Source organism: Rhinoderma darwinii, chromosome 2, assembly GCF_050947455.1.
Source record: "Rhinoderma darwinii isolate aRhiDar2 chromosome 2, aRhiDar2.hap1, whole genome shotgun sequence".
NCBI lineage: Eukaryota > Metazoa > Chordata > Amphibia > Anura > Rhinodermatidae > Rhinoderma > Rhinoderma darwinii.
This window is the reverse complement of record NC_134688.1, coordinates 482,125,028-482,140,293: the sequence shown is the minus strand read 5'-3', so window position 1 is coordinate 482,140,293 and position 15,266 is coordinate 482,125,028.

Sequence of the window (15,266 nt, the reverse complement as noted above, 5' to 3'; positions counted from 1 at the left end):
CTGCATTGAGATGCTTAGGCCCTGTTCACCGAGTTTTTTGACGCGGTAGTCGCGCTGCAAAACTCCTCAAAAATGCTTCCCATAGATTTCAATGGTAGTTGGACGAGTTTTTTTTACCGCGAGTAAAAAAAAATAAACTGTCGCGGTAAAAAGAAGCATCATGACCCATCTTGAGGTGGTTTCCGCCTCCAACCCCATTTCAATCAGTCAGAAAGAGGGGAAAAAAAAAACGCCTCAACGAGTTTTAGTCAAACCTCTGTGCAAAAACCGTCTGGAGCAGTTTTTGCTGGAGGTATTTTTCGCCTGCAAAAAACTGTAAACAGGGCCTTAGATGGGAGGCCGGGCACCTAGGATGGGAAAGAAACTATCAGTCCTGAATGTCTCCTGCTATGTTACATGGTGAGGCGGATCCGTGGAGAAACACGGGGTGTCCAGGACCTTGTCCCTGCTGCCCTGCCCCCACCTGTGCACCGTCTGCTGCTGGATCATTCTCCAGTGACTTCACCTCCTGGGTTGCTGGCAGTGCTGGGGTTAATGGCTGAGGACAGAGTGACTTGTTGTGGCCCCTCCTCTGCCCCGGAGCCAATCAGGTGCGGCTCGTCCTCCCAGCGCCACAAAACAAGAGTCCAAACCACAAACCAGTCCATGAAAGAGTCAGAAATAAAAGTGATGGAACACGTGGTCCTGGTTATAAGGACCGCAACATCACCGTACAGGAGTGGGGCGGGTGACGCAGCCCTAATACGGACATCAGCTGGTAATGTGGCTCCACCAGAGTCGCGTGGTGTCAGGTGGATGACGGGGACGTCCGTTAATGTGACTGAGCTGCCGGTATTTTCTGCTGCAAGTTCCGTGTTTAACCCCTTGTGCATTATCTGTGATGGGAGGGCAGCGGCCGGAGGTCTTGTCATGGGCCGGGGGGCAGCGGCCGCAGGTCTTGGGTCGGGGGGCAGCGGCCGGAGGTCTTGTCATGGGCCGGGGGGCAGCGGCCGGAGGTCTTGTCATGGGCCGGGGGGCAGCGGCCGGAGGTCTTGTCATGGGCCGGGGGGCAGCGGCCGGAGGTCTTGTCATGGGCCGGGGGGCAGCGGCCGGAGGTCTTGTCATGGGCCGGGGGGCAGCGGCCGGAGGTCTTGTCATGGGCCGGGGGGCAGCGGCCGGAGGTCTTGTCATGGGCCGGGGGGCAGCGGCCGGAGGTCTTGTCATGGGCCGGGGGGCAGCGGCCGGAGGTCTTGTCATGGGCCGGGGGGCAGCGGCCGGAGGTCTTGTCATGGGCCGGGGGGCAGCGGCCGGAGGTCTTGTCATGGGTCGGGGGGCAGCGGCCGGAGGTCTTGTCATGGGTCGGGGGGCAGCGGCTGGAGGTCTGCTCATGGGTCGGGGGGCGCAGTCTTCCTGTATATCGTGTTTCGGAGCAGTTTAGTGGACGGTTACGTGTTCATCTCATGACCTGACGGACGCCATGTTTTCTGTCTTGTACTTCTATAGATGGAATGAAAGGGGCCCCCCCATGTCATCTGTCCTTCACTGGGGCCACACACCGTTGTCTTGGTCCACTATGGAGAGGCTCCTCCGCTCTGCTGCCATTGCTATGTACAGGTGGTGGTGACCTTGTTGTCACTGGGTGGGGTGGGGTGGGGTGGGGGTAAATTCCTGAGCCCTGGATGTGTAATTACGGGATAATTGAGGTCGCTTGGGACCATAGTCCTATTATAAGTGAGGACAGGCTGGTGACGGCGCTGCCACCGCAGAACGCCAGGCTTCATCCGTTTCTCTACTAAGGCCCTGTTCACATCAGCAATGTGTTTCCGTTGAGCGGTTCTGTCTGAGGTTTTTGTCAGGTTCCGTTTGCATCACCGTTGATCTCGATGGTGACGGAAACGTTGCTGATGGTCTCCGTCTGTCTCCGGCTTCTGTTTGTGACAATAGCGCAGTGGACTGAGGGAAATGGGAGCTGCGGTTTCAGTTTGCCTTTCCGTTGAGGGGTTAACATGATGGAAACCTCCGACAGAACCGCTCAATGGAAACAACGCTGATGTGGAAGGTGACCGGTACACACATTGTGACAAACCCTCAGCTCTGATTTATTTGGTCAGGACTGGTTTTCTACTTGTAGATGTAAACTAGAATGATTCCGATCACTGACAGCAAGCAGAGAACTAAATGGTTTGATGTTATGTAGATAAAACCAGGATTAACACAGATTGAGTTTTTGTAGAGGGGGATTATGGGAAGTATACACTACCCTGTGCCCCGGAGATAGTGATGCTGCTGACAGCGACAATTCCCACCGGAGAGTGGAAAATTCCTCCCTGACGTGAGAAAATTCCCAGAGCACCGGGGGAGGGGGACTCTACTCACAGGCCGCCATCAAGTCGTGGGTGAAATGTTGGGGGATGGGTGTTAATAACATTGTCCTAGTGCCCCCACAATGCGACCTGATAGAATGCTGTTTGTGAAGAGCAAAGTTTAGAGCGTGACGGCGGCGGGTGGAGTGTAACCCCATCATACACCCGCAGTCAGTGACCGCCATGCAGATCTGTTACTCTCTGGTGGCGGGTGGAGTGTAACCCCATCATACACCCGCAGTCAGTGACCGCCATGCAGATCTGTTACTCTCTGGTGGTGGTGGTGGTGGCGGCGGCGGGTGGAGTGTAACCCCATCATACACCCACAGTCAGTGACCGCCATGCAGATCTGTTACACTCTGGTGATGGTGGCGGGTGGAGTGTAACCCCATCATACACCCACAGTCAGTGACCGCCATGCATATCTGTTACTCGGTGGTGGTGGTGGCGGCGGCTGGAGTGTAACCCCATCATACAGCCGCAGTTAGTGACCGCCATGCAGATCTGTTACTCTCTGGCGGCGGGTGGAGTGTAACCCCATCATACACCCACAGTCAGTGACCGCCATGCAGATCTGTTACTCTGGTGATGACGGCGGCGGCGGGTGGAGTGTAACCCCATCATATGAGCTGCAGTCAGTGACCGCCATGCAGATCTGTTACTCTCTGGTAGCAGGTGACGTCGCCTCCGGCTGGAATTACAGGAACTCATGGAAAGTCTTTTAATAATACATCCGAGCCGGTGACGTAACAGGCGCCGCACACTGGCTGCAGCAGTGGGACGTGCACACGGAGTGATGGGAGTTGTGAAACTCAACTCATGTGCCGTTCAAGGGTTAATGTCCACCCTCCCGGGAGGTGAATGGTTAACCGGTTACACTGCAGTAACAATAGAAGATTAAGTCTCCTGGCACCAGGTGCAGCGGACATCACCGGCCGGGAAAGAGATGAGAGATTAACACGAAAAGAGAGACAACGGTGCCCACAACTGGAGAGAATGGAGGCAGGAGCGGGGAGTCAAGGGTAGGTGCAGGGGGGATGGAGGCAGGAGCGGGGAGATGGAGGTAGGTGCGGGATATGGAGGCAGGTGCGGAGGGGATGGAGGCAGGAGCGGGAGGGATGGAGGCAGGAGCGGGGAGACGGGGGTAGGTGCGGGATATGGAGGCAGGAGCGGAGGGGATGGAGGCAGGAGCGAGGAGACGGGGGCAAGAGTGGGGGGATGGAGGCAGGAGCAGGGGGGGATGGAGGCAGGAGCAGGGGGGGGTGGAGGCAGGAGCGGGGAGACGGTAGTAGGTGCAGGGGGATGGAGGCAGGTGCGGGATATGGAGGCAGGAGCGGGATATGGAGGCAGGAGCGGAAGGGATGGAGGCAGGAGCGAGGAGATGGGGCAGGAGTGGGGGGATGGAGGAGCAGGGAGTCGGTAGTAGGTGCAGGGGGATGGAGGCAGGAGCGGCGAGACGGTGGTAGGTGCGGGATATGGAGGCAGGAGCGGAGGGGATGGAGGCAGGAGCGGGAGGGATGGAGGCAGGAGCAAGGAGACGGGGGCAGAAGTGGGGGGATGGAGGCAGGTGTGGAGGGATGGGGGCGGGAGATGGAGGCAATAGAGGCAGGAGGAGGGATGGAGGCAGGTGTGGGAGATGGAGCGCGGAGATGGAGGCAGGTGTGGGAGATGAAGCCTTGAGATTGAGGCAGGTGTGGGAGATGGAGCGCGGAGATGGAGGCAGGTGTGGGAGATGGAGCGCGGAGATGGAGGCAGGTGTGGGAGATGAAGCCTTGAGATTGAGGCAGGTGTGGGAGATGGAGCGCGGAGATGGAGGCTGACATGATCGTAAAAAGATCACCAAGAAATGTCAGGCTGACGTCTCGGCTCGATGGGACAGAACGTGTTACACGGTGTGTCCTGCGTCTCCTTTTCTCGTGCTGGGTTGACCTCTTCTATCACGGCCGTTCCAATACCCAGGTTGAGGCCGGTAAGCCGAGCTCGAAGTCATTTTCAACATAAAAGAATCTTGTAGCCTCAAGGATGTTCAGCTTCTATTACAGCGCTCTGGCCTCTCATGTCGTCATACAGAGGGGGCGCTAGTAACAAGCAAATATCCATACAGGGGAGACCACCCAGATGCAGGGGGTGCAGAGGTTGTAGTCGCACCCGGGCCCACATAAGATGCAGATATTATAATTGGCACATGGAGGGTGTTGACTGTTACATATTTTGAGGATATTTGGTCCAGTATCTTTAAGCTCTTGGACTCTGAATGAAGCACCAAATCCAAACCTCAGAAGGTGGAGATCGCGGAGACTTTGCATTAGACAACCCAAAAATGAGCGCTACATTACCGTACTCCGTCTCCAGTGACGCCTCCTGTGTTTAGTTCCCGGTGATCCTCCTGGAGACGGCTGCTTACTATTCGGAAGAGTTGGTGATGTTGAGCAGTGTGACGATTATTTGCTTCCTTCACCCGCAGTCATCGTGTTTTACCATCTATCCGGGATGTTGCTTGTGGGAGAAGAGAGTATTTATCATAAGGACCTCCAGGATGTTCCTCGGGGAGCAGAGAGGATTCATTATTAGGACCTCCAGGATGTTCCTCGGGGGAGGAGAGAGTATTCATCATTAGGACCTCCAGGATGTTCCTCGGGGAGCAGAGAGGATTGATCATTAGGACCTCCAGGATGTTCCTCGGGGAGCAGAGAGGATTCATTATTAGGACCTCCAGGATGTTCCTCGGGGAGCAGAGAGGATTCATTATTATTACCTCCAGGATGTTCCTCGGGGGAGGAGAGAGTATTCATCATTCGGACCTCCGGGATGTTCCTCGGGGAGGAGAGAGGATTGATCATTAGGACCTCCGGGATGTTCCTCGGGGAGCAGAGAGGATTCATTATTAGGACCTCGGGGGGGGAGGAGAGAGGATTCATTATTATTACCTCCAGGATGTTCCTCGGGGGAGGAGAGAGTATTCATCATTCGGACCTCCGGGATGTTCCTCGGGGAGGAGAGAGGATTGATCATTAGGACCGCCAGGATGTTCCTCGGGGAGGAGAGGGGATTCATCATTAGGACCTCCAGGATGTTCCTCGGGGGAGGAGAGAGGATTGATCATTAGGACCTCCAGGATGTTCCTCGGGGGAGGAGAAGGGGATTCATCATTGGGACCTCCAGGATGTTCCTCGGGGGAGGAGAGAGTATTCATCATTAGGACCTCCGGGATGTTCCTCGGGGAGCAGAGGATTCCTTATTAGGACCACGGGGGGAGGAGAGAGGATTCATCATTAGGACCTCCGGGATGTTTCTTGGGGGAGAAGAGAGGATTCATCATTAGGACCTCCGGGATGTTGTACAGAGTTGTAGCTCGGCTTTCCTTCACATGGGGCAAATATTTAGTGCTCTGGCCTAGCCCTGAATCTAAATACCCTGGACAAGGCAGTGACTCGATGCCCCTCCAGCTGCCCGGCCGCCTTCCTGAGCCTCGTCGCTGGGCTTCCAGGCTTTGTAGAGTGAAGTTGTGGAAATCCCTGAACTCAACATTTACAATTCAAATTGACGTGATGATCTGATCTGTGGTTGATTAGGCAGATGGATTGTGGATATGACTGTGACCCGCTATACAGAGTTATAACGCAGACCCCCGTCCCCATCCCCCTTTATGAATCGTAACAGATAGAACAAGGGCAGGTGCGTAATAAGTGGAGCGGTCCGGGCATAGTCCCCAGTGGATGCCAACAAGCCATTTTTCCAGGATATTTAGTTACAGGGATGGTGGCAGCAAATTTAAACTTTCCTCCGAGTGAAGGGAATCTTAGATACAGCTCTGATCCACCGGGGTAGCGACATGTGGGGGTAGCAGCTGAGGGGGCAGCTGCATGGATATCGAAGTTTCAAGAGTGCGGACTAGTTACAGCTGACTGTGGATGATGGAGGAGGGGAGACGTGTTAAATGTACAAACACGAGGGGCAGAGCGAGACTTCGTTTAGTCCATGGTTGGTCCTTCATGTCCTCAGACGTTTTATGAAGTTCATTGTTTGTAGGATCTCAGAAGCTTCTGCTTAGGGAATATTCTAGGGACCATCAATCATTGCTGAGATGTGAGACATATAACCAGATATTAGGAGAGGAGAGGTCAGAGGTCATAGTGTCCTGGATGACGGAGCTCCCCGAGTCTTATATAACCCCAGGGTGTGTAGTCCCTGAGCCGGGTACAAGGTGCAGCGCTCACCGCCGGCTCCGCACTACCGTACAGTTATCGTCTCCTTCTGGAATGAAGGTTGAAGAGCGACTCCAGGTAACTGATACCGTCACAGGGCTCAGACACATAAAGACATTTATAGCACAGGTTACACCAAATCACAATATTTTACTAAGAATCTCCCTCCCATCATTAGTCCCAACAGCAGCACAAGAAGCAACCCCATAAGGAGGCCCCTCTTGTCTTGTGGAACTCAAGAGCCGTCTTCTCCGAATAACCAAAAATGTTGCCTATAATGGTTGATAAATATTAAAGAGGCTGTCACCACATTATAAGTGGCCTATATTGTACATGATGTGATCGGCGCTGTAATGTGGAGAACAGTGGTCCTAGTAATAAAGAGTCTCTGTCACCAGATTATAAGTGGCCTATATTGTACATAATGTGATCAGTGCCGTAATGTGGAGAACAGTGGTCCTAGTAATAAAGAGGCTCTGTCACCAGATTATAAGTGTCCTGTCTCCTACATAATGTGATCGGTGCTGTAATGTAGATAACAGTGGTCCTAGTAATAAAGAGGTTCTGTCACCGCATTTTAAGTGACCTATCTTGTACATGATGTGATCGGCGCTGTAGTGTAGATAACAGTGGTCCTAGTAATAAAGAGTCACTGTAACCACATTATAAGTGGCCTATCTTGTACATGATGTGATCGGCGCTGTAGTGTAGATAACAGTGGTCCTAGTAATAAAGAGTCACTGTAACCACATTATAAGTGGCCTATCTTGTACATGATGTGATCGGCGCTGTAATGTAGATAACCGTGGTCCTAGTAATAAAGAGGCTGTCACATTATAAGTGGCCTGTCTTGTACATGATGTGATCGGCGCTGTAATGTAGATAACAGTGGTCCTAGTAATAAAGAGTCTCTGTCACCACATTATAAGTGCCCTATCTCCTATATAATGTGATCGGCGCTGTAATGTAGGGGACAGCAGTGCTTTTTATTTAGAAATACGATCTATTTTTACCACTTTATGAGCGATTTTTAGCTTTATGCTAATGAGTTGCGTAATGCCCAAGTGGGCGTGTTTTACAGAGAAGTGTATGACAGTGACCAATCAGTGACCAATCAGCGACCAATCAGCGTCATACACTACTCCCCATTCATTTACACTGCAGATAGCGATATAGTGTCCTGACAGTGAATAGACATCACCTCCAGCCAGGACGTCATGTGTTTACAAGAGAACACCTAGAAAGAGCGTTACACCCAAAATACAATAAAAAATATATACCTTTTATTGATAATTTTTTAAAAAAAAAACATGCATAATATTAACCACTTCCTGACCAGAGGCTTTACCCCCATTCCTGTCCAGGCCCATTTTTAAGTTTTAGCCAATTTAAAAGCAAATTGTTGTTCTATTATTTTCCCCCTACATATATCCTGTCTTGTTTTTAAAAAAAATATGGAAGGAAAAATGAAAAAAAAAAATTGCCCAAAAATGTGAATGTGTGATTTTAGGTGATTTTTTAGTTTTTTTTTACATCTGGTGCAGCCACTGGGTAAACAAACCTCAATACGTATTTGGCAACTTCTGCCGACTTCAACGATACCAAATATTAGATATTAGCGCATTACTTACAATGAACGGAGCCGGTTCACTGACACCATACGACCATTACAGATGTTCTGACGTTTCCAGTCCACAAAAATTGATAAGGCCATCAATATCTGATCGGTTGGCGCGCAACCCCCTAGGACCTCCGCCGATCAGCTGCATTGAAGGGGCCACATTACTCGTACGATCGCTGCTTCCCCTCCATTTCCTTTGCTGCTCACACTGTGAACCACGGACACCCTTGTAGCCTTCCCCGATTCAAGTGTATACTGTAATACCGTGAACCGCCACTACAAGGGTGTCCGCGCTTCACAGTGTGAGCAGTAGAGGAAATGGAGGGGAAGCAGCGATCGTATGAGTGATGTGGCCCCTTCAAAGCAGCTAATCGACAGGGGTCCCGGGACTCGGGGGCCCGCCGATCAGATATTGATGGCTTATCCTGAGGATATGGATTTTTGTGGACTGGAAAACTCCTCTGACACCCCCAAAATAATTATTTTATGGAATGTAGACCCCCAAGATATTCACTTAATGACATATAAAAGATTTGAAAATCTGCCGGGTAAAATGTCTGCAGCGTGCGGATGAGATTTATAAAATCGACTTGCCTCGTCCTGTAATCCGCCGCAGACTTTACCTGCGCAAATCCGCCGGTAAAGTCTGCAGTGAATCCGCCACATCACAGTCACCCTCAGGCCCCGTTCACAGTGTTTTTTGGCGCTGATTTTGATGTGGAAACCGTGTCAGAAGCAGCACCAATTTACTGACAGAATAGGTTTTTTTTCCCGAGCGGCTGGGAGCGTTTCTCACTGCGTTTTCTGCCCGTGGTCCTCATTGGCAGCGGGCGAAAAAACGCAGCGAAAAACGTGGCAAAAAAGTGCAGGCAGGTCAAAATTTGACTTTGGCCACGACACAGGTCGCCCGACCAAATATCGCTATGTCCCGTAGCCCACACCGCAAGTAATGAAAGTCAATGTGGTCGCGTTACGACCGGCAAGTAACTGCCACACGACAGTTTGGATTTCTTGCACCTGTCATGTCGAGGCATCCTGCGCGTTGCGACACAACCACGTACGGGACATAGCGATCTTCGGCCGGTGTCGGGCGTGGCCGCGTCGCTGTGTAGCAGAGAGACGGACAAATTTATTTATAGAAAAAATCTTTATTGAAGAAAAAACTTGTATTTTTTCCATGACTTGATTCTTCTGCCAGAGGGGGAGGGGCAACCGGTGATCGCTGTGACAGGCTGTCTGGTCACATGACCGGAGACCACGCTATCCGGAGACCGCTGTATCACGCAGCTTAATGCCGCCGGGGAGCGCCAATCCTGATAACTTTGCAGAATGTTCTGGAACGTCCTCGCGGGGTTAATTGCGGACCGCGCAGACATTTATTTTCTATGGGCGGTCCGCAGGTGGTTAAAAAAAGACAAGGTACAGACCACATAAAACAGCAAATGGGAATCACGGAGAAATGTCTGGTCGCAGGAAGAGGAATGATCCTCCCGACCTGCAGCTCCAGTTATTATAGTGGGGGCTGCGCAGAGAGAAGCTGTGAGGCCGTCAGTAACGCGGTCATTAATAAGGCACGGGCCACGCACGCCCGATACTCCTGAGGCTCCGGCCTCGCCTGGCGACACGCGTGCGGCTGTGTTTGTTCAGTGCGCGCCCCTCTGCCGTGCTCGAGTCTATTGTCTTAGTCTTATGATGTTTTAGGTTTGGGCCTTTTTGCGTCGTGTCCCATTTATTCCTGGTCTTCTCCTCTATCAGGAGTTTCCACATGTAGTGAAGCGCGATCCTTATTAGGGCCGTTCACGTGTCCGGCTGGTCGCATCTAGTTTGGGGATCCTGCGCGTTTCACGGGGGATCTTTTTATGGATCTTTTTATGGTTCTTTTTATGGATCACTCTTTGAATTTTGGATACAATTTTTTTAACTTGTTTGTCTTCCCCTTTTTGGTGTCAATAAAATATGAGTGAAGGTCGTCCAGAAGATGAAGGATGAGGGGTTTTTATTTGTAATTGCAGCTACAGATGATAGATCCAAATATATGGGAGAATTGACCTCGTGCTAGATAGCAGAAGCCCCCAACTCCTCATTCTCTATAAATGGAGCAATGTCCTGGCCCATGACTGGGTCCTCTCACCTCCGGGCCCCATGGTAGCTGCTACGGCTCTAGTTACCCCCATCCCTGGGACCAAAGCCTCGTGACCACCAATATATTAATATTAGTTGTATGGCGGGGGCTGTTATTTGGTCACAGTGTGTTGGTATTTTCTGAGCTCTGTTTGGCGGCATTGTGTGGTGGCATTGTGTGGTGGTATCGTGTGGTGGCATCGTGTGGCGGAATAGTGTGGCGGAATAGTGTGGCGCATTGTGTGGCGGAATAGTGTGGTGGTATTGTGTGGTGGCATTGTGTGGCGGAATAGTGTGGCGGAATAGTGTGGCGCATTGTGTGGCGGAATAGTGTGGCGGCATTGTGTGGCGGCATTGTGTGGCGGCATTGTGTGGCGGCATTGTGTGGTGGCATTGTGTGGCGGCATTGTGTGGCGGCATTGTGTGGCGGCATTGTGTGGCGGCATTGTGTGGCGGAATAGTGTGGCGGAATTGTGTGGCGGAATTGTGTGGCGGCATTGTGTGGCGGCATTGTGTGGCGGCATTGTGTGGCGACATTGTGTGGCGGCAATGTGTGGTGTATTGTGTGGTGGCATTGTATGGTGGCAATGTGTGGTGGTATTGTGTGGTGTATTGTGTGGCGGAATTGTGTGGCGGAATTGTGTGGCGGCATTGTGTGGCGGCATTGTGTGGCGGCATTGTGTGGCGACATTGTGTGGCGGCAATGTGTGGCGTCATTGTGTGGTGTATTGTGTGGTGGCATTGTATGGTGGCAATGTGTGGTGGTATTGTGTGGTGTATTGTGTGGTGGCAATGTGTGGTGGTATTGTGTGGTGTATTGTGTGGTGGTATTGTGTGGTGGCATTGTGTGTTGGCATTGTGTGGTGGCAATGTGTGGTGGTATTGTGTGGTGTATTGTGTGGTGGTGTGTGGTGGCATTGTGTGGTGGCATTGTGTGGTGGCAATGTGTGGTGGCAATGTGTGGTGGTATTGTGTGGTGTATTGTGTGGTGGTATTGTGTGGTGGCATTGTGTGGTGGCATTGTGTGGTGGCAATGTGTGGTGGCATTGTGTGGTGGCAATGTGTGGTGGTATTGTGTGGTGTATTGTGTGGTGGCAATGTGTGGTGGTATTGTGTGGTGTATTGTGTGGTGGTATTGTGTTGTGGCATTGTGTGGTGGCAATGTGTGGTTGCAATGTGTGGTGGTATTGTGTGGTGTATTGTGTGGTGGTATTGTGTGGTGGTATTGTGTGGTGGTATTGTGTGGTGGCATTGTGTGGTGTATTGTGTGGTGTATTGTGTGGTGGCATTGTGTGGTGGCAATGTGTGGTGGCAATGTGTGGTGGCATTGTGTGGTGGCATTGTGTGGTGGCATTGTGTGGCGACATTGTGTGGCGGCAATGTGTGGCGGTATTGTGTGGTGGCAATGTGTGGTGGTATTGTGTGGTGTATTGTGTGGTGGCATTGTGTGGTGGTATTGTGTAGTGGCATTGTGTGGTGTATCGTGTGGTGGCATTGTGTGGTGGTATTGTGTGGCAGGATTGTGTGGCAGGATTGTGTGGCACTACTACTTAGTCACGGTATATTATTTTTGCAGCATATAATGATGGCGGCAATGTACAGTGTAGCGTGAGATTGTATAGACGTCGTATTTGGTCACATTGGGCACTCGGATTTGGACGCTATTCTATGGGGTGCTTATAATTAGGTCATGTGTGGGGTGGTTATTTGTACACTGTATGACACCACACCATATGGGGGGCACCAAAAGAGGTGCCACACCGGGTACCATTCAATGTAAGGCCGGCCCCAACCACATGTCCATCTGCTCGTCGTAGAGATCAACGGAGCGATTCTGCCCTGATCGTTAACCCCTCGGGACATAGAGGACGACGTCCACCGCACTCCAAACATTCAGGGACATTTACCGGTTCTGTCCTAGGACTAATAGTGGAGACATTTACTAAATGATTGCACTACATGCAGAAGTTATGGTTCTGGCCTGATGGGCGGCCGCGCCTGGTCAGGGTTTATACACCCCGGTATGGTCTCTCCAGACCTCTTGACCTCCCTGTGATGTCACCGTTGACCTATGACGTCACATACAAGTCACATGACACACGGTGCAGAGGAGATTACAATAATGTCAGTGACTCCGCTGTCAGGGGGACAATTAATTGCCGCAGAAATGTACAGATTACGGGAATCATTTATTTTTGTGTTGGACATTTAAGATAACAAAGAGACATTGATTTCCCGGCCGGCTCCTGTTGCAGCACGTGATACAGAGCGACGCACAGACCGTTGGTGTAACGGTATCGCCATTTTTAATAAGGTGGTGCGCCGTATTTCATCCTCGCAGAGTTGCAGCTCAGAAAGTCCCATACAGCGGTGTAGACCCGACTTCCGGGATCCCCCTCACTTCATGTACACGAGGGGCAACATTTACATGTAAAGATGAAGGCGCAACAAAACCGGATCCTACAAATGGCGACTTTAAGCCGTGAGTTCATGTGCGGAGCCGTCTGGAGGCCGTGGCCATGAGGCAGCGCTGGAGGGAAGGTTGGATGTGTCCTTGAAGGCATAAGGTCAGGAGTAGACGCCGGGCCCTGGGGCTGCGCAGGTGACTGAACGGCAGGTGAATAAGTGATAGTCGTCCTCCGGCTGAGTGATTTCCCGGAATGCGTCTTTATTACACTGTGACCATGAACACAAGTTATCCTGTAACTCAGGAACCTGCTGCCGACACCCGCTCCCCGCCGCACGTGTCCGACTCCCCCTACTGGGCTCTCAGGGCGTCATGGATCCCCAATAATATCAGGTTTCCAGGTCAGATCATCGGTAATTATTTATCTATTTCATACATTTCCCTCCCGGAGGTTCAGTCGCCGGGTTCACTCGCAGATATCATTATGTGCCCTTCTCAGCTGTGAAGGTCATCCCGGGCAGCCGAGATAAAGGCGGCATTGTCAGAGCTGTATTTATAAGTGTGTTGCAAAGTAAAGGGCCCAGTAATCATTCAGGAATAATTGGAAGGTCTAAAGTCTACGACATAATCTACTGTCACATGAGAGACTTGTTTCAGCTTCATTTATACCTGAGCAAATTCCGCCATGTTTCCCAGAGACGAATGTGTGGACACAAGAGTCCAGTGGTCGCTTATATAGATCTCAGTCAGAGATGCCGCATCGTGACTGATCATATTTATATCATGGATTCATCTGATCATTCATAGTCCGTGTGGCTCCCACAATACCCTATAGCTCAGCGTTCATTCATTTATGAGAGGAGACAATAATTACTACAGCCCCAAATTTGGGACCCCAAATGAGACAAGATGAATAATTCACTTACTCAAAATGTCAGCCCCAAGCCCTCAGTGATGGAGGAAGGGTGGTCTAATGATAGCATCTGGTTCTATCATATATCATGGGAAATATATTAAAATGTGAACCCCATGCAGTAAATGTATTATCTACTCTACAAAGCCCCAAGTGCACTGACATGCGACAGCCCAAACAAGAGCTCAGATATCATCCAGGCTTTAACTTGGAGGACAAAACCCATCAAGGTGATTTTAACCTTTGCATGTTACAGGGTAGGCCCACCACTCTAGCAAACCCTAATGCAACTCAACCATGCTAAGGAAAGATCAATGCAGCCCATCTTTCCCAGGAGAAGACTGAGGCTGCTCATCCTACCCCGGAGAAGACTGAGGCTGCTCATCCTACCCCGGAGAAGACTGAGGCTGCTCATCCTACCCAGGAGAAGACTGAGGCTGCTCATCCTACCCCGGAGAAGACTGAGGCTGCTCATCCTACCCCGGAGAAGATTGAGGCTGCTCATCCTACCCCGGAGAAGACTGAGGCTGCTCATCCTACCCAGAAAAAGGCTGAGGCTGCTCACCCTACCCAGAAGAAGACTGAGGCTGCTCATCCTACCCCGGAGAAGACTCAGGCTGCTCATCTTACCCAGGAGAAGACTGAGGCTGCCCATACTACCCAGGAGAAGACTGAGGCTGCCCATACTACCCAGGAGAAGACTGAGGCTGCTCATCCTACCCAGGAGAAGACTGAGGCTGCTCATCCAACCCAGGAGAAGACTGAGGCTGCCCATACTACACAGGAGAACACTGAGGCTGCCCATACTACCCAGGAGAAGACTGAGGCTGCTCATCCTACCCAGGAGAAGACTGAGGCTGCTCATCCTACCCAGAAGAAGACTGAGGCTGCTCATCCTACCCAGGAGAAGACTGAGGCTGCTCATCTTACCCAGGAGAAGATTGAGGCTGCTCATCCTACCTCGGAGCAGACTGAGGCTGCTCATCTTACCCAGGAGAAGACTGAGGCTGCCCATACTACCCAGGAGAAGACTGAGGCTGCCCATACTACCCAGGAGAAGACTGAGGCTGCTCATCCTACCCAGGAGAAGACTGAGGCTGCTCATCCAACCCAGGAGAAGACTGAGGCTGCCCATACTACACAGGAGAACACTGAGGCTGCCCATACTACCCAGGAGAAGACGGAGGCTGCTCATCCTACCCAGGAGAAGACTGAGGCTGCTCATCCTACCCAGAAGAAGACTGAGGCTGCTCATCCTACCCAGGAGAAGACTGAGGCTGCTCATCTTACCCAGGAGAAGATTGAGGCTGCTCATCCTACCTCGGAGAAGGCTGTGGTTGTTCATCCTACCCAGGAGAAGGCTGAGGCTGCTCATCCTACCCGGGAGAAGACTGAGGCTGCTCATCCTACCCAGGAGAAGACTGAGGCTGCTCATCCTACCCAGGAGAAGACTGAGGCTGCTCATCCTACCCAGGAGAAGACTGAGGCTGCTCATCCTACCCAGGAGAAGACTAAGGCTGCTCATCCTACCCAGGAGAAGACTGAGGCTGCTCATCCTACCCAGGAGAAGACTGAGGCTGCTCATCCTACCCAGGAGAAGACTGAGGCTGTCCATCCTACCCAGGAGAAGACTGAGGCTGCTCATCCTACCCAGGAG